The following is a 26,462-nucleotide window of genomic DNA, read 5'->3' on the forward strand; positions in this document are numbered from 1 at the left end:
ACTCCCCACAGAGGCCCTGGAGGGTTGTGTACCAGCCCAACTCCATGCAGCAGCCCATTTCCTCCTCACTGAGTTTAAGTGTGCTAATTAGTTAACACAGCTGGCGCAGCGACGCCCTCGTCTCTCCATTACATGTGGTTTGAGACCACTGATCTAATCGTTACAGCTCCAATCCCCCCCCACCTACAGACTGTCTCCAACCTTCGTCTGATGTGTTATAAGCATGTGGAAATGTTTCTTTCCCATGCTTCACCCCTTCCCCCTCTCTTCACCCAGACAATCCACCGCTTCTCTCCAACAGCACTCCGCCCTCTTCAGTTTAAAGCAATAAACAAAATAGGCAAGACTAGTAGTGTGCAAATATAAAGCAGATGAGACGCTGAGAGAGCTCATGATGAATCTGGCTTCAGACCAGAATCCCACGCTACAGAAGGAGAGACACACCCCCCCGCTCCCCACTGAGGTCACCCACCCCCGTCTGGACAACAACCAGAGGGATGATGGGACAGAGGGCTGGGTGTATCATCTGAGATGAACACAGATATACTGAAAACTAAACCAATAAGTCCCTTATTGTGACTTTTTACACGCCAACTAAATTGTTGTTTGAAAATGATCAGAGTCAACAGTTGGATTTTGTTGCTATGCCTGCAGACTTTCCATTCTGGCACGGTGCATTTAACTTTACGATGACAGCAGTGGACGATTTAAAATGTGGAATTATATCATTATTATTACTATGTTTTTTTGTCAACAGCTGATTTTTCAGTCTGACTGTCAGATTTTAGCATGGCTGGTTGAAAACACTGCACTGGCTTTTTCAGGCTCACCTGGCGCACATGTGACGCACGTCGACACAGATGGGATCAGAAAGAATGTGTGCATACTTTTTTTTTAATGTGCATGCAATCACATTCACTATTTTAATCATCTTAAAAAGGTGATGGTCATTTGTAGCTAAAATGTTTTGTGATGTTTCAGAAATGTGGTGCGCTTCATGGAGCAGAGTCTGTCCAATCAGAACTACCTGTAGAACTGCGTCCTGCTAACCGCATCTTCAGGAAACTACAGGATAAAAGACGATACTGTGAGCTACTGTGAGAAATTAAATTTAACGTAGTGTATCGCCTGAACAAGTCCCATTCCATTTGGAACCTCAATCAACTTTCTCTTTTCCTTTTTCCTGTACTTAAACATGCTAAACATGTTATGTGCTAGACTTGTGTATGTTGAAAAGAAAACCAAATTTTGAAAATGGTTAAAAGATGTTGCCCGGGGACCTGTAACAGCGACATGCACTGTATATAACCACATCATAAGTCAGCTAATGTTAGCAAAACTACATATTTACATAAATCATTAGCTAGCCCATTACATCTGATAGTTAATAACACTGGCTAACTAGCTAGCTATTCTAAATCAGATGTTGTTGTTATTTTGCTATGACTACATGTCACTTTCACAGGTCGATCAGCAAAATCATTTTTTTATTTTCAAAATCTGTTTTCGCTTTTCAGGCTAGACAAGCTTAGCATATAGCATATTTAAGTAAGGACAGGAGAGGAGAAATTTGACCAAGGTTCTGCCGGGTAACAAGCTAAAGTATTGGGCATGCTTTGGTAAATGATCGGTCCAATGGAAGGAGCAAACTGATAAGTAGTTATTTGGCTAATACATGCAAAACCACTACACTGATAAGTAGGGGGACCAGGTGTCCCACTTTATTTGAGGACTGCACAGCATTTTTATCCCTTATCCCCCTGTCCCACATATTGATTTCCTTTAGTTTTCAACACTGCAGGACAGACAGTTTTATAAAATCTGGCTTTCATTTGATGGCTGTGAAGACGGCTGTGTGATTTAGGCAGGATGAAAACAAAATACAGCTACAACAAAAACCGGGAAACTATCTACTGTCTATCGTGTGCGACCGAATCCAAAGCAGACGTTATGAGTTAAGGGACAGAATAGATATGTAAATTTTTTATTATCGAAATTTTAGATGTGTCCCACACAAACATACTCCTTGTCCCACATCGGTCACCCTACTGGCAAGGCCCTTTAACTCCCTTCATTATTTGACTTAGTCACTTTTCTCCTTTGCTGTCTTGGGCATGAACAGAATGTGGATTAACTAAACACTGATCTTTTACAATGCAGATGGAAATTTTCAGAAATCTATTAGGAACCAAAAGGGATCATTCAGGCCAATTGTCCCCATGCTGATAGTCTGATGATCTTCACAGCTCTAATGATCGCATTGACGAAACAATATCTTGTGAGTCATAAGCTACTCCTCCACTTATCCCCGGAAATGTGGTCCGTGTGAAGATACAGGGATCTCATCACAGCATGGATTTCATATCGCATCACTGAAAATGCCACTTTGGTCTCAGCCTGTCAGGACGTCACCACGAGGATTAACTGTATTTCACTTCAATTCCTGAATCTTCCTCTCTGTGCGTCTCTATACGATCCGCCCATATATAGCCGCTAATCCACGTCGTGCGCAGCCGCCCTTCTCTGCCTGATCTCCTCCTGTGACAGATCTGAAACCACCCACTTGTTTCCTGAAACAGACTGACAAGGTGAATCCAGGTGAAGAAAGTGACAACATTTCACTGGCATCCTCTTCAGTCATGATCCATTAAACAGGGATTTTAGAATATGGTCTGATTACTTTGTCCCTTCTACGTATTTCTTCAGATTCAGTCGTTATTTCTCCTCTCCCTGCCTGCATGTGTCTCTGTCTCTCCCAGAGATCATTTATCACCCAGTCAGCTGGTACAGTGTGTGCGCACCGAAGACGGCGAGTCTCCTTTTGCCTCCTCTTTCCTCTCCTCTCCTCTTCTGAAGGTGAAGGTGAGAAAACACCTCCTCCTCCCTCTCCTCCTGTGCAACAAGGTTTACGAAGAGTGTGAGCGCTGAGGTTTATGTCTGTCTGATTGTGTTAATGTTAACCTACAAGAGATGAGCAGGGGGAATGTTTTACTTTAGATGAAAACACAATTATTCTCGGTTTAAATGGACAGTTGTGACAGGTTTCAACAGACATCAGTGACTTTGATTACATGCACACAATAGTCTGGTTTCTGCCCTTATCTGGAAACAGTCTATATTCTACTAAGCTGTTTACATGGCTGATGAAAATTTTAAAACTACTGTACAGTTAGAGGTCGCATACAAAATGAATACGATCTACCCTAAAGATAGAATTGGCAGAATATTAAATTATATTAATCTAACCCAGGATTTGCAGTATAAGCACGTATCCCACCCCCCCTCCTCCTACATACCTATTATTATTATTATTATACTATTATTATAATTATTGCCTTTTCTTCTCCTCTTTTTTATTATTATTATATAGTAGTTTTGTTGATGCTGGGTTGAGTGTGTGTCAGTTAATTTACATCTTTTTATTTATCTAATCTATACAAAAAAAAAAAACAAACAGAAAACTTTGCAATGTATTTGGAAGAAACAGTCGTCTGGAATGATGCACTTTCAATCATTGCCATGAGGTAATAAAAAAGTTTTCCCCCTGTGGCAGACTTGTTTGATTTTGCAAACACAGCCTCACTCTTTCATTCATTTAATCATCTTCTTGAAAAGGTCGGCATCGTGATAGTTGCTCATGCACAAAAACCTGTCGATATCCACGTCTGTGAAAGTTCACTTTAAAAACAAAGTTGAGAAAACTCAGAATTTCAAGGCAACTGCAACTAGATTTTTGAGCTTTGAATCAATTTAAAGTCTTAAGGATTGAAATATACTAAACAAAGTTTTGTCTACCTATAATCTTTTGTTGAGATAAGTTACTTTTACTTGAATCTTTGAGTTTTAGAAACTGCCAAAAATGAGTATTTCTGAAGTAGTTAACAGTGAGCTGTGAGCCTGATTTGTCATTATTTGGGTGCTTGAAAATTACATGCTTGCAAATTATTATTATAATGACTATTATTCACTTTCACCTCAGTGAATTTCTAAAACTCAAAGACTCAGGTTTATCTAAAGTAGAAAGGTAAACTTTCTCAACAAAACATTATTAGTTGGCAAAGCTTTTCCAGAAAACTTAGGAAAAAGTTTGGGCTCAAAACTCAAACATTGAAGGGTCCTTGAAATGTTACATTTTCTCAACTTCTTTGTTTTCAAAGTGTTTATGTGTTTCTCCTTCTGGCCAGAATTGTGAGCTTTTCATTTGTGCATGAATCTCTAATCAGTCCTGCAAACTGATGGCTAGTTGGTTTGTTTTAAACTGTAAGCAGCCAAGAAAACATTTGTCACAAACTGCGGTAAAGATCCCAAATTAGACAAATGTTCTGAATTTGCTGTTTACATGTCCAAAGAATGTCCCTAAAACCAGAATATCACATCATAACACATCCTTCATGTCTTAATCAGAATAAGGCCTGTATGACCTGTATCCAAATCTGAATATTGCCATATTCTGAATAATAGTGGAAAGTGAGTGTGCACGTTGACTCCACTGCAGTCGTCTTGTCCAGTAGTTGGATCTAATCATATGCCATCAGCAAATAGATTTATGCGGAGTCACATTCTGAGCAATCACTAGAGCATCTGATTACACTGATTAGGCCAACTTCATCCAGGGCAGAGGAGCTTGGGAAATCAGCTGCTTGAGTGTTCAGGTGGAAGTAAATCCAGCAAACATAATGGTCTCCATGACGCTGGTTGGACTTGTCCAGCTGCTACATCATCTCCTGATGAAACAGCATCGTGTGTGTTGTTCCCTCTTGTCCAGGTGACCCACATGTGTGTTGTTCTGCTCTACTTTTCCAAGTGTCTGAACCACAGAGCACACAGTGTGAAGCTTTAGGCTCCTATGAATCTTTTTTGACTTTTAGCTGTTCCCGTGAGAGACTGTCACAGCGGGTCATCTGCTCACTGGCAGTGAGTATTTCACCTTAGCATATTTCAATCTAAACCACATTGTTTTCCAGCACCCAACCACATGCTTTGGTGCCTAAACATACCCAAGACATTTCTTTAAAAGTTGCATATTTATTATTGCTAACTGACTAAATGATAGTAGTTAATACTTTAGTTTGAAAGTCGTGCTGAGTGCCATGTGTGTCCATGTACACGAATGTAATTGATTATATTTTGTGATTATTTCAACCTTTGTGAGATTGTCGACATTTTAAACACTAACATCGAATCAAATTGCTAATAAACGGTTGCTTATAATGCAGCTAGCATTATTAGCCAACTCTACAGCTCTATGGAATGTTTTAGCTTCATTTACTTGTTTTACTTGTCCTGTTTTGATTTTATGGCACATTTACTGTGCGGTTCAGTCTCACCTCTCTCAGAGAGAGAGAGAGAATTTTCTCAGGAGTTGGTGGAGACCAAAACAGAATTAGGGATGCACCAACTGATTGTCCAGAGACCAGAACTGGCCATTTTCTGCATGACAAGCCCTGACTGGTGACCAGCCAGTAGTGTAACATCTGATTCTGTGCAGGTCATATTCACACACGTGCTCTGCACCATGGTCACATCCTGCGTGAAGCAGATACTGACTGTAACATCACACCCACAACAGTGCTGATCACAGCAGCACACACTCAGACACACGCTTGCATGAAGTCGGTGTTAGCAACAGATTCCAAACAGCAGTAAACTTTGTAGCTCTTCATGCTAATGTTAGCCAGCAGCAGACTGCTGTTCACAGACTGACAGTTAAAATCTCTTCTCCTGTTCTGGCTGGAGAATAAACAACCTGTGTCAATACGTCTCCTCAAACATTTTCTCCTCCAGACTCATTTAACTTCCGCTTCCATTTTTCTCACTGCAAAGTTTTATACAGCAAACTGTTGCACCACGTCAGTCTCTGGTTTGTTTACATCTGCACAAGAGATCACGTGAAATTACACCCCGTAAGATCCCATGAAATCTCTCGAGATTATGCTGTAACCTGGAGCACTTTTGGGGGAAATGATTTTTATTATGAATATCCAATTTAATTTTACAAGAAAAGTTGCAAAAATGTTTGTGAATGCTGTCAGTTAAGTTCTTAGAAAGACTGAAAACTGGAATCTGCAAAAACTGGAATCCTCAGGTCAGACCCTTAAAAAATCGGAATCGGACAAGAAAATTGGAATCGTGCGTCTCTAAAAAGGACGCAGAATGTGATCTCTGCTAACACACCAAGTAAAATGTACCATATTACATACTCTCTGTAAGGTTTTAAGTGTGTATCAGGTTCATAATGGAAATGTGACAAAATTATGCATACTCAAAAGAGTCAATATGCATACTCTGAAAAAAAACAAAACAAAGCAAAACAAAAACAGATGTTTGTGCTGTTGATGCACAGTACCCCCCCCCCCCCCCCAGTGAGGCCGCCCACAGCTACAAAATTAAATCAGTTTTGGATAGCGGTGAAACAGTGCTGGGAACACCTCAGAATACAATAAATACCTATTATTCTTTTGGAAAACATTTCTGCTGTTTCTTTGTGAAGTGTAATTGGCAGTAGCATCCATTCTTGTAACTCACAATTTCTCAGAGGCCACAGTAAAGTCTTCAGTTTGCTTGTTTTGTCTGACTAACAGTCTTTAGCCATTATAATTTACTGTCATATAAAACAGCAAATTGCCACAGTAGACAAGCTGAATCCAGAGAATGTTTGGCATTTATGATTTATCGATGATCAACATAGTTGCAGATTAATTTTCTGATGATTTAATAATTGAATAAATGAATAATCGTTGCAGCTCTTAACAGTCTACCATAAAGATTAGAGTGTAGTATATACAATTTGTTTGCAGTATAGAATTGAGGTATGTGGTTGTGTATCAGTCAGTATGTTCTCTCAAGTGGCCAGCAGTTGATTTTTGAAGGAGCAATATGTAAGAATGCTCATTTAAAACATTAACAACAAAATGATCAACAGAATGAGAAGAATAGTTTTGATGATCTTTGATCTTTTGATCTTATTATTCTGTTGGTATTTGCTTATATTCTACTTACATCTACTGAAGGTAAGATGCTAACCAGTCAGCTGTGGCTCATCCTCTCTTGTAATACCACTTAGGCGTCAGTGAGTCACTGTAACATTCAGTCGACCCTCAGTCCAACAACACTGAGGTGGTTTCCTTGCCAGGTTTGGCTCCTGACACCTCAGAGGTGACCCCGCTGTAACTAAGGCTTCAGAAGTGTTCAATACTAATACAGATACTTTGGATTTGATTCTGGTTCCTGAACGCTACTTTTTTTAATACCAGATTCATTATAACAACAACAAAATTACATAACACATTAATGCACAATAACTTTAAAGGAAGAAGATGAGCACAGTACTGGATGATATAAAAAATATAAACTGTATCAAAGTTTGTACCCTGCCCTTGTTAGCCCGGATCAGGCTAGCTGCACAGTTTACTGTGCTAACAAGATAATGGTAGCTATAGTTTGCAGCAGTCAGTGATTACTTTGGTGCTATGCTGCCCCCTATGGAGAGCTTAAATCATGCCCCTTCTGATGGACAACCATGGGACTTTGGAAAAAAATATAAACTGTTGTCAGTCAACTGTGCCACAAATTACACTTATGATGTTTGTCAGTTTAAAAGGTAATTTCAAAACTCTGGCCTCACTTGTTCTTTCTCTTCACGACTGATAAAAGGACCCGGAGTCGCTGGATAAAACACCTCAGGTGAGATCACGTCACAAGGAACACTGATGTTGGTGTAGGAGACTCACACTATGCAAGACGAAAGATGTAGTTCAATGAGTGGTTTCAAACAAAAACAAACCGAGACTTTCTTGACTTGAAAAATGAGCTTTTAAACTGAAAACACATGCAGCACAGCACAGTGTCCTATGAGACACACCAGAAGGGGCGTGACTTTGCCTTTTTATTTGTTTGGAGCATGAATTCGACAGGTGGTCGACTCTTAGATAAAGCTCCTTCAGGAGCAGCATAGTCTGCCTCAACACCAAAGATCATGTCCACTGTCCACCAGCAGCAGGAAACAAGCAATGTTTTGATGTTTTTGAACATAACATGCTTTAGAAATGATTTCATACCAATCTACTGTTACAAAGAAAAGATTTTCTGACATTGATGCCAATTTGAGTATTATCTTTTAGTTGAATAATCTGAAGAAGAAACCAAACTGTGACTGAAGCAGTTGGCCTCCATTCAGCTATTCATCTACAAAATACACTGGCAACGATCGAGAGTTACTCTGTACAAAGTGTCTTTATCTGTGTCAGGCAGCAGTGGAGCTCAGTGGGTAATAACATTATTCACACAGCTACAAGAGGTCACTGGTCCACTGGGAATAAACATGAGTCACACTGAAAACAAATGACGGTGTTGTGTTGTGGAGGAGGCTGGAGATGGAAATGCAAACCGTCAGTGCTGTTTTTATCTGTCTCAAATGCATTTATCATATTCAGCCACACCAGTGCATTCAAAGCAGATGACCTGTGTGGCACTTTTCACCGTACAGCAGTGAGCTTTACATCACGGACACACACAGCAAAGGTTACATTTGAATGTCTTTGTTTCACCACAATACTTTGTGTGACTGTCAGCTGCATAATGCAAGAAGAATTTGCATTTTCTACACAACTATATGTTCTGTATATGGAAGTGGACAGTCCACAGCTTTTTGGCCATTTTGTGCTTGAAGTGAGAAGGAAGCATCGGGATTAAAGACATGTGGTCCACTACACCATCTGGACTCACAAAACTGCAAAAAAACCCCACAGCGTTCTCATCGGAGCACTGTCAGAGCGGATCATTAAAATTTATCAAAAGCACAATCCGCCTGAATCACCTTTTTTTTTTTTTTTTTAACTGAATCTTTCACGCAGCATCGCCGGAGGTTCTGTCATAATCTCACATATTTTTAGAAATGGGTGTTTCATTGTTTCGCTGTTCTCCTCTGTGTGCTACGAACAGAGTTATTGTAAAACCAGCAATAGTCTCACGGTATAACTAAGCCGTTCAGCGAGGGGAAAGCAGAAGAGTACAGTGTGGGACCTGGGATGGATGGAGGGCAGAGAGAATGATTCAGACGATGAGTCAAGGGAAAAGAGAGAAAAGATTCGGATTAAAATGAGAAAATGGGAGAGGGAGGAAATGAATCCAAGAGCTTTTGAAGCGCTCAGATAAATGCTGAAACTTCATTATCTCACAACTGTAAGTCATAGCCTTAGCATTAATATTTTAAGAGTGAAGTAAACGTTCCCACTTCAACTAATTGTGACAACTGTGATCTTTGGGGCTGCTGAAATTCTCAACAGACTTTACATTCATTGCAATAAGTTCAAGTGAATACAAATGAGAGGGATTGAAAACGATGTCACAACAAAGGGAAGCTCGTATTCAAACTGAGGGTGAATATTAATTTAGTTGTCTGTTTTATGCACAGTAATATAGGCCTGCTGTCTCTGTGGATACGAGTCAAGAGAGAGAAAAAGGCCTGACAAAAGCAGCAAGTTGACTTATCAAACGACACACAACACAAATAAGCTTAAAGACATACGGAGGGATTTATACAGATTGCACAAGCGCAGGAAAAATAAAGGGGCCAGAGGAAGACAAACGTGATGATAATTGATTAAGCTGTCAGTTATTTTCTCGATTAATTGATTAGTTGTTTGATCCATAAAATGTCTGAAAATGTCACTGTTTCCCAAACCAAGATAATATCCACAAATATCTTGTTTCATCCACAACCCAAAGATGACTAAAGAAACCACATTTAAGACATTTCAGAAACTGAAATCAGAGAATTTGACCTTTTTTTTTAATTAAAAAAATGACTCAAAATGATTAATCGATTATCAGACTACTGATGTGATTAACTTAACAAATCATTAATCGATTAATCGTTGCAGATCTACATTAGGAAATGCTGCACTTATCTCAACTTTACAAGCAAACAGAAATAGCAAGGGCTCTGAACTCTTCAATAGAAATGGTCTGCCAGTGTCTACACTGGTGTTTTTACTTATTGTGATGTCACGTCTTCAAAGGCTTCATATTATCTGTGCAATCTAAGCTAAAAGGTTATTCAATGAACCATTATAAGTGATACATTTTATTTTTATGTATGCATTCTCCAGGCCATAATTAAATGTAAACAAATGTAAAAAGACAATTTTTTGGCTTTGACTGTAGAAACTGGATCAGCTGCTTTTCATTGTGACATGAATTTACATGCCACATTTGTGTTTTCTCTGTTGTGTTTTGTGATTTTAATGTAGTGGGGATACATGGTCTGAATTCTGTTGCAAACACTTGAAACAAAATGATGACACAATATAGTGACAGAATTTCAAGATGATGCATTCAGGCACAAAATAGCCAGGAGACATCTGTGTCTCCAAATATATCACAGTGACAGCTGAAACGTCCAAAACAACATACATCATAACATTTTTTATCTGCTTATCGGTCTATGCCCATAAAAAAGGAATCTTGAAATTAAGATTGATGTTTTTAACAGATCAGCATTTATAAATGTTCACACTGTTTGGTTTAAAATGAAAGCTCCAGATTTACTGGATGGAGTTTTGTGCTTACTTTAGAAAGGGAGAATGTTTTAAAGCTGCCATAATCAATATTTTACATGAACTGTGGATCACATGACTACTCATATGTGAAAGGTGCTACTTGTAGTGATGAAACTGCTTACATCAATTCCCCATTCTGCAGTTTCTCTCAGCTCTATGGAGCATTTTTGGTGTCTTTAAACTCATCGTTTTTTGGCTTTATGACCCCCAACTTTACTGTTTTGGTCCAGTCTCATTGCCAGATGTTTTCAGTGACAGACCCAGTGTACTATCCACCCAGTACCAAACAGCACATAGACAGGTTCATGACCAACTAGTCAACATAGTGGATTATTTAGTAAAGACTCGATAGATCTTTTCCTCAGGAGTTGAAACAGAGCAACTCCAAATGAATGATAATGTTGCTCTGCATTAGCTGGATATTTAAATAGGCAACTATTTTCCATGGGTGGGTAGTAACACATTACAGCTATATTTTGAGCTTGTAATCTACTTTTTACTTGACTGCATTTTCCATTTGTACCTTTGTTACAACTAGTCTGCTCTAAATGCAGTAATGGAGTGTAGGAGGCAGAGTGCACCTACAAAAGTTGCTGCTGCCTGGAAGAAGAATAGGCACCACCTGTCTGTTCACAACGCTGCAATGATGATGTAGCAAAAGCCGGAACAAGAAGCGGCTTCTAGCGTACGGTGATGAGATGTCCCAGTTTGACCAGGAACGTCCTGGTTTCATAATGGGTATCCCAAGTCCAAAAAGGTATCTGTGAAACACTAAAATGTCCCGGATTTCACCACAGTGAAAGAGGCCACGTTGATGCAAAAGCACGCACTTCTCCCCAAGTTCAGTATTTTGCAGTCTTAGTTGATGTTTGAATCATAAATGTCAAGTGCAAGTTGGCAGGTCTGGCGTAAGGACTGTGGGTCTCCATGCACACCTACATTGGTTTACGTACATGCAGCAAGGCAGCATGTAACAGTGCTGTGTGAAGCTGATTATAGATCAGCAGGTATGGTGATCATCAAACAGTCTCTGAACAGTCACCAGTCACTGGTTTCATTGCTCTGACACAGCTGAGCCAGCAGCATTTAAATGTGATAATGACAGCTCAACAATATAAAGAAACTGTGAGTGATGGTGATGATTACATCAGACCAATGCAATTTTAGCAATATATCTGATGTAACTCACCTTGTATGTTGTACTGCGGCAGCCTGGTGTTGTTTTCATGTGATTTAACGAAGATAAACACAGCGAGTGGCCGTGTGAATCGGCACTGCACTCCGGCGCTGCTGCCTTCAGGTATAAAGCAGTCTGCCCTGCTTTAAAAACATTAAATGCTTTTTTCACCCCCATTCATTTCAGAATAGCCTCATCACATTGTTCGAAACTATGCCTGTCAGTAGGTGTGCTAAGCACTGAAATAATTGTACCTATTTAGCATTTTCATTTATAACAATATAGTTTCATATATATATAAATGTCATTTTAATTTATCCTAATGAAAATGCATGTAGTGTGAGAAGTTTCTAGCAGTTTACCCATTTTCTACCCATTTTAATTGATTTTGTTATTTGTTATATACAGTATATATCTGTTTGACTGTTCTTCTTTTATCTAAATATATAAATAAATGAATAAATACACAAATAAATGTATGCATGCATGACCATGCAGTACACAGTTTGTGTCCCAGTTTGGGGTTTTTTAAAATATGGTATTCTAGCATCAATCCCTTTTTGTAACAAAATTTTAAAAAAGCTGTCATTTTCATGATAACAGTAGGTGAAAATGTAGTTAAATGTTTGTTTGTTAATTTTTGATGTTAGCTAGCTAGTGGTTTTTAAATTGGTTTGTTTTTGAAACCAGTTTTAAGCGTGGTTTAAACCAGTCATTGTGGGTTTGGATAAAAGAGCACACAGAATGTTTCTATATACATGGAAAAAAAATACTGGGAATTTTATTTGTTCAATTAATGGCTTCATTGATAAGCACCAAAAATTCATAATTGGTTTAAACCCTGGTTGCTAGACTATGATTAAACTTTGACATTTTTTATTTTATTTTATTTTTTTTTTTATCCTTGTCTTATTTTCATTCTTGTATACATGTGTGTATCTGTCTTCTTCTATGCAACACAAAAGCTTCTGGATGTCTAAATTCCCCTTGGGATAATAAAGTATCTATCTCTATCTAGAAAAAGTTTCTGAAGTCGTTTCTCCCAGTAAAGATGTTTCAGCTGCTCTGCCTCAGCAGGTCTTTGTAAAGCTTCCACTGTCTCACCATGCTTCCATTAACAAATAACACTGAAGACATCAAACTTCCTCTACAGCCTGAGCGCTCTGCAGGAGCTGATTAATAAAAGCTTGTGAAAGGTTTGCAAAAAAAAAAAAGCAGCAGTGATTGAGTGTGAAAGGGAACAAGATGGCAAATCAATGACTTTCCACTGGCAGGGAAATGGGTTAGAAACCAGCAATGCTACATTTCCAATAATTGCTTTCTTCTCTGACTGACAGAGGTTTCTACCAAACCATGCAGGTTCTTGATATCTTCATAATGTTGCTTAAAAATTGGCTTCAGGATATTAGAATATTAAATGTTTGCTTGAGTATCGGCTGCTTCACACTAAAATGGTGGCCCATGCTAGTCAAACCCAATATTCATCTTAACAGGCTACTCACTTCTTCATGTCTTTCCCTCCCACGCAGACACGGACATTTAAATATATATCAGGGCTAATATTCTCCCTGCCTGGTTTTGCCTGCTGGTGAGACGAAACAGAGAGGCACAGACATCCTGAGTCAACACGCAACTTCTCTCTCTGCTGGCTGTCAGAGCACAGGTGGGAAGCAGCCAATAAATCTGTCGGTGCGGCGGGCACAGCCAGCCAGTCAGCAGGTGGCAGGCAGACACACTGACAGGCTGGCAGACAGACAGGTACAGAGGCAGACGGACAGAACAAGACACAAGTGGGGAGACAGTTGGAGGAGAAGGTAAATCTATTATTATTTAGGGTAAAGAATGATCATTTGTGATTGACTTGTATTATTCATGTCATGTGGACAGATACCTGATTACACAGTCACACCGTGAACTGCTGTCCTTTTAGGGACTAAATGCAGGTAGAAAGACAAAACACAAGATATATAGGCTATAATGTAGCCTAAATCATTGATTTTAGGGTGAAGATTAGGTTTAAGGTTAGGGTAGGTTAGGTTTAAGACTGGGTAAACAGGTTTATGGGGACATTAATCTGATAACACAGTCACATTGTGAGGACTTGGTGTCCTTTTGGGGACCAACTGCAGGTAGAAAGACAAAACACAATATATATATTATTTTAGGCTATAATATAATTTTAGGGCGAAGATTTGGTTTAAAGCTAGGGTAGATTAGGTTTAAGACTGGGTGAACAGGTTTATGAGGACTTAAGTCTGCTTCCACAGTCTTATTGTGAGGACTCACCTTTTGTCTGGAGACAAAACGCATTACATTTTAGGGTGAAGACTTTAAGGGTAGGTTAAGATTAGCGTAAGTTAAAAATTAATACGAGTCAACGTAATATCCTCTCAAATGATGGAAACACGACAATGTGTATATGTTTGTGTGTGTGTGGGTGTGTGCAGGCGTATATCAGTGTGTCATGAGTTTCCATGGCAAACGATGTTGTGGTCAAGAAAAAGCTCAGCAAGACCTCATTATTTCTCTTCAACATCATGGAAATTAAACGAGCCATTTGGAAAAAAAAAAAAAAAGCACAGATGCAAGACCCAGGGGAGGCAGGCAGGCAAACAGACAGACGGACAGACAGACAGACAGACAGACTGACAGACGGATTGAGGTTCAGGGCCAACTGGTCGACAGACAGGCAGTGGTTTACACGTTGGTTGTCAGTCAACATCTTGCCTGGCGAAGTTTTAGGCTTGCTGCTTCTAAAAGCCGGTGGACGCCTGCACTGGACTCTCTCCAGTCTTTTTTTTCACTCAGACAGTACGAGCATGGTGAGCAAAACTGGAGGGCAACATGACCTGAGAAGACGTCTCAAATGCCCAGTGATGTTTTTTATGTTAAGGGTAGCAGATGTGTCAGTGTTTCACTTTTTTCACAAACCATGGAACGGCAAACTGTACAGTCACACAGAGGATTATCACCCGATTCTGCAGTTCCTTTCAGCTTTGTGGAGCAATTTAGCATCTTTCAGCTTATTGTTTTGTTTTTTGGGCCTGCAACTTTACTGATCAGGTTCAGTGTTACTGTTCTCATAAGTGTTTCCAAGCAGCCAGCTGGCTTCAGGCAGGGAGACAGGTGCAGGTAATTTATTTCTCATCCACTCGATTTTACTCCTGTAGAATAATGCAGAGATAAAGAATGGACAGCAACAGACAGTATTGGTAAAATACAGACATTAGGGCTCTGTGCACTGTGCAGCCAACATAATTTTTCTGTCTAACCGTTGAGCCTCCATCACTCCATCCAAGCAAAGATCAGCAAAACCAAACAAACAGCCGATTTGGTTTCCCTTATGTTCCTTTCTATAGCAGCTTCTGCAGTAGGTTGTTATACCTGGTCCTGGCTGGCATGAATACTTTGTAAATTATATTATAAATTATCTGTGGGGGATTCCTCTGTGTTCTGTTGGATTTTATAAATAATATTATAATTAAAAAAATATAATAAATATAATATTATTTTATTTCATAATTGTCCTATTTCTTGTAGGTTATTGCTTATTTCACCATTTTTATTTTACCCCCCCCCCCCCCTTTATTTTAATGTTTTGTCACAACCTAATTTAATCACACACACACACACACACACACACACACACACACACACACACACACACAGGAACTTGCTCTGCCCACCTCCCTCTGTTTCTCCCTGTTTATGTCTGATCTGTTAACTTTCTCCATCAGCAGGATGTTTTAGAAAGTTGCCCAAAAACACAAGTTGCATTTTGGATTTCTTTCACCCACGATTCCATTTTTACATGTTTACTTTACCTGAGTGTCCAAGTAAAGTCTGTGTGTGGGAAACACTGTAGAGCTTCCGTTCTCCACTTCCCACTCACATGAAATTGGTGGGATGGGTGACATTTACACAGAGATGGCATGTTTTGGGCAGGTTTCAGGGCAATACTGTGGGGTTATTGGTGCAACAGTGGAAACACAATTGGCCTGAGGCCATTATCACCCACTGGCTTAAAGATAAACCTAGTCTCCAGTTTATGTAGCAGTGTTGCCTGTTCCCAGATGTAAGCATCCAACTTGTTAAGTCTAATATTTTTATTACTAACTAAATTATGCCAAAACTAATAAAATGAGAGCAGTAAACATAACAAGCTGTGATTATCTTATGATGATATGTGAGGATAACTGCGTCCTGTTGAGTTTTTCTTGTCTCCATCTTCTTCTCTGTGTCCTGGCTCGCTCTTCATACCCAGAGTACGACTTCCATCAAACACAGCTGACGGCAAATAAAGCACACTTCTTTTTACGGACACATGCCTCGTCCTTATGTTGCTAAAAAAGTAACCCTGCCCTGAGAATATCTCCTGTCACATTGTTTACCTCACAGTTTTCTCTGCAGGGGTCCCAGACCTTGGTTGTAAAGCGGCGAGGAGACCAGGTCTGCTGGCTGCTCTGCACATTCAGCCGTGCAGCTGCCTCATTTCAAACCACTGAGTGGACTTGTTGAGCGCGCTGAAAGGAGCTGTTGTTAAGCAGCCAGACAACGAACAGTGAGCCTTGTTAATCCTGCCTTTTTTCCATGATTCACAATCACAACCACTCTTCCTGAATAGACAATGACAAACTGCCCGCCAGTTGATTTACATCTTACATAGGCTCCTTCCTTACCAGCAACGATGGCTATTTTCACTGCTTAAGTGTCCTGTTTTTCTGATTTGTATCACTGTGATCTCAGGGAAAAAAGTTCAGAACAGATCCAGAGGCAGAGCTGCCAGGCCCAGCTGGGTCTGATCACGACACCCTCCTCTGTCCAATACACTGTCAATGATGTAAGGCCTGAATCTGGGAGTTTGAGAGCAAACGCAGAGCTTTTTTTAATGTCTTCATCCAAAAGAGTCAAATTATACTGAAACTCTGTTTGTTTTGCAGACGATGGTAATATTTCTTCTGGAAGATCACCATCTTTTTCAGCTTCTTCTGCTTGTGCCAGTGTTTTACTGCTGATAAAAAAAAATCTAGGCCTCTGAGAGAAGTTAGGGGTAATTTATTGAGAATAAGTAAGCAAAGTATTTAATCGTTCCTCCATTTCCCTGTTTGTGCATCTTTATCTTTATTTGTCCACAAACAGACATGAGTTTAAAATATCTGAGTCATAATGTTGGCAGCTCAGTCATGCTGTGCGTAACATTTAATGGAGATAAACTCAAATTGTGGGAGAATATATTAAAAAAATATGAATAATGTTACAATGTTGGCCTCACGGAGATACAGTCGAGCCAAAGAGAATGTGGTAGGTCACACACACGGGAGGTTATCCCAAACACACATCTTAAGGGGTATTTTTCAACCCGGGCCTTATTTTCCCATGTTTTTGTGTCTAAGAGACGAATGGGAACAACAATTTTTGAACCTGGTCCAGTATTGAGACAGACCGCTGCAGACGACAGAAGTGAAACTAAGCTACAACATAATCCTTATGGACAACTGTGCGCTGCCAAAGTACGCCCACTAAAAGTGCTTGCTTTTGCCACTGACAGGTTCAGATTGTTATTTTAAGTGTCTGAGAACATCATAGAGAGGATCACTACAGAGACAGACCTTTTTCTAAAGAGTAAGACATGCTTCGGTTAACCAGAAACAGCTATTTTATTGCTCGCAAACTAACCTGACTCCATTTGCAGAAACACACTTAATTCAAAATTCATAGAAACAAAATAAAACTCACTAAAAATGTCTTGGCTCATTTTTCACGGTTCCAGCAGTCACCAACTCTGGTGTTTGGTCAGAATAAACCAAGTAAAATGTCTGACCTCCCTTTCCTGAATAAAGGGTTTATTTTGACGAAACTAGAGTTGCTGATTTTCTTGGTACGGTGGAAAGACGAGTCAAGACGAGCCATAATAAGGTTCTGGTCCTGACTAAGCTTTTCCTAAGCTGAATCAGATCTAACCATCCTATAGGAATATCAGTCGACTTGTCCTTTTTTTTCAGTGCAGTGTACCACATCAACTTCCTGTACTGTATGAGCCTACATGAATATGTTTCATCAGATAGACTCAGGTTTGATCACCTTTCTTCGTCATCTGTGATGTGAAAATATCAGTAAAGTTTGTGTCCTCCTATAGTTCAGCTGAGCTTCTCTCCCGAGGCTGCAGCTGCTGACCAGCATCACCTCCTCCTCTACGTCGTGAATTAAGGATTTATTTTCAACCAAACCACAGTTGGTGATCGTTGGGGCAGTGGAAAGTCAAACCAGGATGTTTTTGGTGAGTTTTATTTATCCTCTGTGAAGTCTGAATGAAGCTGATAATGATGCAAAAAGATCTTGGTTAAACAAAATGTATCTTACTCTTTTTTAATAAGTGCACCAGCTAAACTATTCCTGATTCCCTTTAATTCCTCAGTGAAATGTTCTACCTGTGCATTTTTGTAAGCGCCAATCTGTTTTGTCCTGTAATTGAAATGCACACTGACTGACAAAGGAAAAAAAAAGATTGCTTAACTGGAAGATTCTCAGTCGACCATGGGGACGCCAGCTAATCATTCCAATCATCGACTCTCCGTCCAAAGGGAATAACAATCTTAGCCTGTCGGTGGTAAAAACGTGCATTTTCAGTGATATTACACTGATGGTGTGCAGTTGCTCATAACGTAGCTTAGTTTCACAGCTGACGGCTGCAGCGCTCTGCCTCAATACTGGACCAGTTTCAAAAAACTGTCGTCTCCATTACTCACTTAGACACACAGATATGAGAAAATAGGCTCCACTTGAAAAACACTTAAGTTACCCTTTAAAGTCAAAGTGAAATTAGATTTCCCCTCACTTTTATTTCAAAGAAATTAATTTTGATACCGCAGCTACTGTGCATATTTTTCATCAGAAGATAAACGTGCTGACATGTTTGTGTCTACGCTCCCAGGCTTCTGGATGGGCACATTGTATGTCATGGCACTGGTCGACTGACATCTGAAAACAGCCGTTGCTAGGAGATGTACTGTCAGTTTCCATACAAGACATTTCCTTTCCCTCTTTCCTGCTCCCACAGAGCAGTGGTTTTGTACCATTAGTGATTAAAGCTGACTCTTCATTCGATGGGAGGACCCACTGTGCGTTTAAGTTTGTATTTCACTACTATTCGACTTGATTGCCGCTGATTCCCACTAGGCGTTACCCTTTTGTTCATGTTGTTTCAGCACCTGGTGAGTCATCGGCAGAGATGGCGTTGTGCAGATGTGCGCTGCGGTTTTCATTAAGTTTGTGACCCCAATTTGTGTGTATTCAGCGTCTGATTTACTCCGGCAGCAGCTCATTACGCTGTATTTGGAGCAGAATGTGTCACATCTGCACAGGTGAAAAACTGTAGTAAATCTAATCCTCAGTGTTTTTTTTGTTTGTTTTTTTTAGTCTCACATGCAGCAACATGGTGAACTGTTTGGTACCTGGTGAAATTTAAAATTTACAAGCTATTAAAGTGTTTCACTGTAGGGGAGACTGGGACCAACTGTAACATTTTTTACATTTTCCTTCATAACACAGAGTACTTTGAAATTTTGATATAAGAAACTACAGTATGTGCACTAGTTAATAATACAGCTGATATATAGTCACTAATTTGGACAAGACTATAATATCAAATTTAATGCAATAAGTTACTGCTTCACTGTAATAGAGTGCTATATCTAAAAATTACTGCTGTAACTAAAAATGTTACTTCAGTTTTTTTTTGTTTTTGTTCAGATATGCAATCACAGCCTTCAAAGTGTGTTTCTATTCTAGTGGTAACTACATTTTAATTATCTGAATTTAGGTAAAAGTAATTTCACATTTAAATTTAGTGAAATATGTTTATTTCTTAACAAAAAAGTTTGCTAACAGACCATCAAGTGGGCCTTGTGGCTCAGGGGCAGTTGTAACACAGTGTTACAATTAGAGCCATGATAAAATGCCATATGTTAGATAGCAACAGCTATATTAGCAGGTTGTTCATGTTCATGTTCATTTTACACCAATAACCTTAAGATAAAACTGATGCAAGAGAAAAGTCATAGTCGTCTAAATTTCAGACAGCAGAAGAAAAATACTGTTCATCCAAAAAACAAACTTTACCTCAAAATCAGTTCTCTGTTGAAAACATCTGCTCCCCTGAATGCATAAATTAACCACTGTGAAAATGATGAACAAGCCTGATGAACACAAATGCTGTTTCTTGCAGTTTTTGTCATCACTAAGAGAACATTTCACTCATGTTAAGAGGTTCATAAGTATCATATGTGAACGGTCCCTTTAACTGTGTACACCTGAGAGGCACCAAGCTAAAAGCAGCAGCAGACCAAACCCAGAGAAACACTGCTGTTACACAGCAGGTACACCCAGAGGGATCTCTCTCTCTCTCTCTCACACACACACACACACACACACACACACACACACACACACACACACACACACACACACACACACACACACACACACCATTTCCATTACCACCAGGATTTATCCTTGAAACGGTCCATGAAGGCTTCAGTAATGTGTGGGGCGAGGTCAAGAGAAGAAACGACCATTTTACATTCAGTTTTTAAAGAACAGACTCACAGTTATCGACCTCAGTCATAGTGAGATATATCCCTTTGTGCCACTATCTGTTTCAATGATGGATTAGGATTAGTTCAAAATCTCTTTAACCTGTCTGCCATTTACACTAAAGCTTTAAGACTATTTAAAGCTGTGCAAGAAAATCTATTTCTTTTAAAAATACCTTATTTTTCTAGGCTCACCCTGGGCTGCCTGTGTTATCAGTGCTGTTATACTTACTAGCTGGAAATGTTCTCCAGCAACAGGATATAATGAACCAGTACATTAGACACTGCATTTCATCAGTTTGAAGAAGACATGCACGGTGTTATCAGTATCAACAAGTCTTTAAAATGAAATGGAGGAAGTGTCTTAACGGTTATCAAAGTTGGTGTTTGCAATGATTGCTTCGTTTATGTGTCATTCATGTGAGGAGGAGCCAATCACATTCTTTTAACACTACAAGTTTAACCGATCCTTCCATCTGTCAGAAGTCGTTTTCGTATTTTGGTCGGTGAATGTGTCCATTTTGAAAAGCATTGTTTTTAATTTTGAAAAGCCTTGTATTTTATCTTGAAAAGCAGTTTATTTAATTTGAAAAGCACTGCATTTTATTTTGAAATGCATTGTATTTAATTTTGAAAAGCACTGTATTTTATTATGAAATGCATTGTATTTAATTTTGAAAAGCACTGTATTTTATTATGAAATGCATTGTATTTAATTTTGAAAAGCCTTGTATTTAATTTTGAAAAGCAGTTTATTTAATTTTTAAAAGGAGTGTATTTTATTTTGAAAAACAGTGTATTTAATTTTCAAAAGCAGTTTATTTAATTTTTAAAAGCATCATATTTTATTTTCAAACTGTATTTGATTCTTGAAGGCATTATATTTACTTTAGTTTTATGTCTGCATGTGCCAGTGGGAAGAAGACACTTGATAATGAAAATATGTACATTAGTATCGGCATTGACAATCAGCCAACATTAGTTCGGAAACATCGGCATATTGGATATTGACAAAAATCCAGTATCGTGCACGTTTAGTTTGAAGTGATTGATGACCAAACTTGTCACCACCTCCACCCAAACTGACACCAGAGTACTCCACTGATTCATCATTATTCCTCTTCCTTGTTGAACACCAGATGCCTACATTACCCATAATACCACTTGACTGCTGACACTTTGGCCAGAGAAGTAACATCACTTGAGGCCAGTCACCACTCATTAAATGACATCTAATCTCACATCAGACACAAATATTTGCACTCCATTATTGGCCATTTTATTTAAGCTTTTAGTGTTTTTTCCCCAAATATTTTGGGGGGCTTTATGCCTTTAATTTATAGGACAGCTGAAGATATGACAGGAAAGTGGGTGACACAGGTTGGGACACGGCAGGAATCAAACCCACAGCAGCTGGAGAGGACTCACAGCCTCAGTACATATGATCTACCAACTGAGCTACCAGGCCACCTGACACACAGCTAGTTAACACAGTCTAAAATCAAGCTGCACTGACCCATATACTAGAAGACAACCTCAATTAAAATTATCATTTTGGATCATATTTAAAAGCTTTTAAACATTTAAACATCCATTTAATTAGTGGACTAATCCAGTAAATCCAACTTTTTAGAGTTGCTTTTGTGTTACAGATTCATGTCTGTAACCCCTCTGGTGTGATATTTAATTGTGTCGCCCTTGAGCATACTAGGAGAACAGCCCAGGTTTTGTGATATCATTTCCAGAATATTTTACATTGTGGCAATTATGGTGAACCACTGAAAATGAGGCACATTTCTCTGCTTGATCATGTACTAATTTCAGCAGTTAATTTGGGCCATGTTGTTGAACAAATATGGGAGAAACATCGTAGACCTCTGTCTGCCCTGAGCAGGAAACTGAACAGAGAAAATGAGCTTTGCCTGAAAGTGATGGGAAATGAGGACAGTTTTCAGAAAACTCAAAAAGGCAGAGAAGCCATTGCAGTAGAATTTGAGTGGAAAGTCCGACTGGGATGAGATTAACATTACAGGGCAGGTAGGGAATGAAACATTCACTGTGCTGCTTGTTCTGGACGTCAGTATAACCATGGGGAAATTACAGGATGTGGTCTGTTACAGTCATGGACAGTTGGAATCAGTCTTGATGTTGGGAATTCAGCGACCGATGATAAAGATAAATCAGTTATTCCTCTCAAATGCATTAAAACTGAAGTGAGTACAGATATTTGTGTTAAAATGTAGGGAGTGAAAGTAAGAAGTTGGCTTGGAATACTCAAGTCAAGTACAGACACTAAAAATTCTACTAAAGTACAGTGACAAAGTACTTGTACTCACCATCTCTGTGAGTAAAAGTCTAATTATGTGTGTGTTTACGTTTCCATAGTCACACCTTTGATTTAGCTGAATTGTTACAGTCGGGTCGATGTGACAATTTGACTGTTTTTCCGAATACGACTGTCCCTGAGTGCTCCTCCGACTGCTTTCTGTATGAAGTTTGAACACCTGCGAGTGTAGGCTACCTCAGAGGATTACTGGCACCCGTGAATGTAGACTATTGCTACAACTGACACTTCCTAAGTCCCGCCTCTTTTGGTCTGTGCTCCAGTAACAGCTGAGAAAACTTTTTGTACCTCGGTCAGCTTCCTCCTTTCCCTGTAAAAGTTATATAAAGGGTCACAACTTAAGTTATCTAATATTGGCAAAACTCCTAGCTAACTCCTAACTAGCTAGCTAATGATTGATGTAAATTAGCTAGCTAATGTTTTGCTAATATTAGCTAATTTAAGATGTGAATATATGTGGCTTTTACAGGTTAGCAGCGTCTTTTATCCAGCCCCAAAATATGGTTTCCTTTTCAACATAGACGAGCCTATGTAACGTAGTTAAAAAGGTTCATGTTAAATCAATGGTTAAATCCTGCTAAATAGGGCAACAACACCCCCTGCTGTTCTTAATTGGTACCTACATTGAGTAGCCATAGCGAAGGATTATGGGTAATCCTCAAAGCAACCGAGGATTTGAACTGAGGTAACCTGAATGTGGACGAAACAATGTCAGCTAACTTCTAAAGCACTTAAAAGTTAAAGCTGACTGTATTTGGTTAGATATTACTTTTCTTACTTTTAGTTTGTCATGTGTTTATTAAATCAACTGTCCCTTCTATGTGTGCTATTGTCAGTAAAAGTATCCCCCAGTATCGCTAGCTAAAAGTAATGTGACGCTGTCTTTTCAGACAAAGCACATGCTTGTGTTTGTCCAAAAGAGATGACGATTGTGCTCGGTTCTTCCTTGTCCCACGCTACACACTTCCACCAAGTTTCATTAAAATTGGACCTGTAGTTTTTCCGTAATCTTGCAGACAGACGGCACTGAGAGCATAACCTCCTTGGCATAGGTCATTATAATACAGTAAGTCACCGTGGCTGTAATTATTACGGGAGATTGGGTGCAACGTAAGCCAAGTACGTGCTACAGATGGGATTAAAATCAGTGAAATAAATCCAGCCTGAATGGGGCTTTAAAAACATTTGGCCTGACTTCATCCAAAGAATCCATCTGAAAATAATGCTGAAGTAAGTTATTGACCAAAACACACTTGTGATTGCAAGAGGCCACAAAACTGCCACAGACAACTGAGGGGGGCGTCAGTGGATGATGTCTTTATAGTTTCTCAACTGTTTATCTGCTGTGCAGAAACATTTTCACCCTTTTTGTTGACTTGCAGCGGGGCTGACGTAATCAGCATGGGGATATGTGTGTTTGTGTGTGTGTGTGTGTGTGTGTGTGTGTGTGTGTGTGTGTGTGTGTGTGTGTGTGTGTGTGTGTGTCTGTGTGTGTGTGTGTGTGTGTGTGTCTGTGTGTGTGTGTGTGTGTGTGTGTGTGTGTGTGCGTGTGTGTGTCTGTGTGTGTGTGGGGAGGGCGTTAATGGCATGTGTTCCATGCAAAAAGATGATTCAATCTCGTCTCTTGCCCTCAGACTCAGAGTAAATGGGGCCTGTCTCTCCTTTGGCAAATCACTGTGACTGGAGTTCACGATGGCCTACAGTATTGACTACAACGCCGCCTTGATTAAATCCACCAGTCCAGAATTACTTAACATAATTACCAAACTCATTTTCATTTTCATCTGCAGCTATCATTTAATTCCATTACAGGTGACACAAACTGCTTTAACAGCAAGTGTTTGAACTCACTGCTTGAACAAACAAAAGCAGCCTATCATTTGTATTGACTGTGAAAGTACTGACAAACACCCAAACAGACTCTGCAGGGATCCAGACTCATGGCTCATGCTCTATTGTTATTTCTCCCTCTGTACACTCGCGCGTTTGTCTGCAAACTGTGTCATAGAGGAGGTGGCACCTGGTGTTGATGCTAACAGCTGAGGAGGAGAGATTTTCATTTCCTACGGATCCCCATTCACGCAGCAGTGGGAATCCTCTCTCAGAATGTGTCCTGCGACAATGTCATTTTTCTACCATCTGCTCCCACCAGGACGCATTTTACAGCAGGTCTGAAGTCGTGATCAGGTTTACAGTGACGGCAAGCCAGAGGGATTTTCATCCTTTAAGAATAAACTTAAATGTTGTGATTATAGATACAACAGTGTTTATATCACAACTATTTTATCATGTTGTTACTGACATAGTTTATTATGGTTGATGTATTTAAAACAGGGCTGAGCGATTCTGAAAATATCGCGATTATTTTGAATGATATTACAATTACAATATGATTTATGATATTAGACTGAATGATAATTTTATACCATTGTTCTCATTTTCATTTTAAAACATACTAAAGGGATTGTGGTGTAATTTTTGCAGATCTTTACCAGACAAGGATGTTTTGTCTGTAGAATACAACGTCATCTCTGCAGTACGACAGGATTTAAAATAGTATTTTGACACCTTTAAAAAAATATTGCACCTCCTGCGATTTGAATATTTCTGATAAACTCTTAATTATTTGTTCAGCCCTAATTTAAGAAACAAACAAACAAACAAACAAATAAAACAATCATAAAAAAAAACAAAAAAATAAAGTAAAAAAAATTGTTAAAAAAACTGTGTTGTAAAGGGTAACAAATCTCGAATTTTGAGATTCTGGCTCATCTGTCTGCGACTGCATCATAATCAAGAAAGCCTTTCATTGGATGAAACTTTGGTAGCGCCTCTGAGTGCATGATGAGTCATCATCAACTGTTTCAAATTGCTTTCCAGGAAAAGACAAACAGAGAATATCTACAAAACAACTTTTCTTTGTCATTGTTGGGCTACATACTGGTGTACAGGTGACATATAGCTCAATACACGTGTAACAAAAACACTTAAACATCGATTTTGACTTGATTCAAGGAACTACGGAGGAAGCTACAGAATGATATAAAAACCTCAAAAAAAACCAACAAAAAAACAAAACAAAACAAAAAAACCCCTCAAATAATAATGGACCTGCCCTTCAAACTTACAATAGTTTGCTTTGCTGCCTCAGAATCCTGGGATCAAGTTATCAGAAGTCTCCAAATCAACAAGGACTGAAATGTTCGAGTTTGCCACATTGAGTTGTTGTATACACAACATCATATCAGGTGACCATGAATTTCCTTTAAATCTCTTACTTCTCAAAATCCAAGTGTTCTAAAGACAAATGACTGCACAGATAACATGTGTCATTATCTCCAGTATTTTCTTCACCTTCTCTCTGAACGATTCTCACCAAAACAGCCTAATAAAGCAATAAACCTAATGGAGGTTGAGTATTAAGACACCTACAAAGCAATAATGTGAAGTTCTCTCGCTGTAATTCCTTTACTTCGAAGTGCAAATGATCTCATCTACTTTTGGCTGTTTTGGCACAGAGTGGCTCTACTTAAGATTTGTTTTTAGTAGAACTCAAGCTGAATGCAGCGTTTCACACATGAAATATTTCATTTTAAGAACAGCTTTCAGAAGCTTGAAGATAATTCTTTGCTGGCTGTACTTTACAGAGCTGGAGAAGCAGATGGATTAGTTGTTTATAGATGCTTTTCATGATTCATTTGCATACTGTATCACACCTCTGTATATCAAATCCATCGAAATCTCCATTTTCATTTGGCTGCAGGCATTCAAAATGAGGTTTCTACATAATG

The 26,462-nt window shown here is 39.1% G+C and overlaps 1 protein-coding gene across 1 annotated transcript in view; it reads right to left on the minus strand.

Annotated features, from left to right (window-relative positions):
- lrrc75a (leucine rich repeat containing 75A) overlaps positions 1 to 26,462 on the minus strand; it is an 84,933-nt gene that overhangs the window by 11,223 nt on the left and 47,248 nt on the right. The gene's annotated exons all lie outside the window — the stretch shown is intronic.

This window comes from Lutjanus erythropterus, chromosome 4 (genome assembly GCF_056507025.1).
Source record: "Lutjanus erythropterus isolate fLutEry1 chromosome 4, fLutEry1.hap2, whole genome shotgun sequence".
Taxonomy (NCBI): domain Eukaryota; kingdom Metazoa; phylum Chordata; class Actinopteri; order Lutjaniformes; family Lutjanidae; genus Lutjanus; species Lutjanus erythropterus.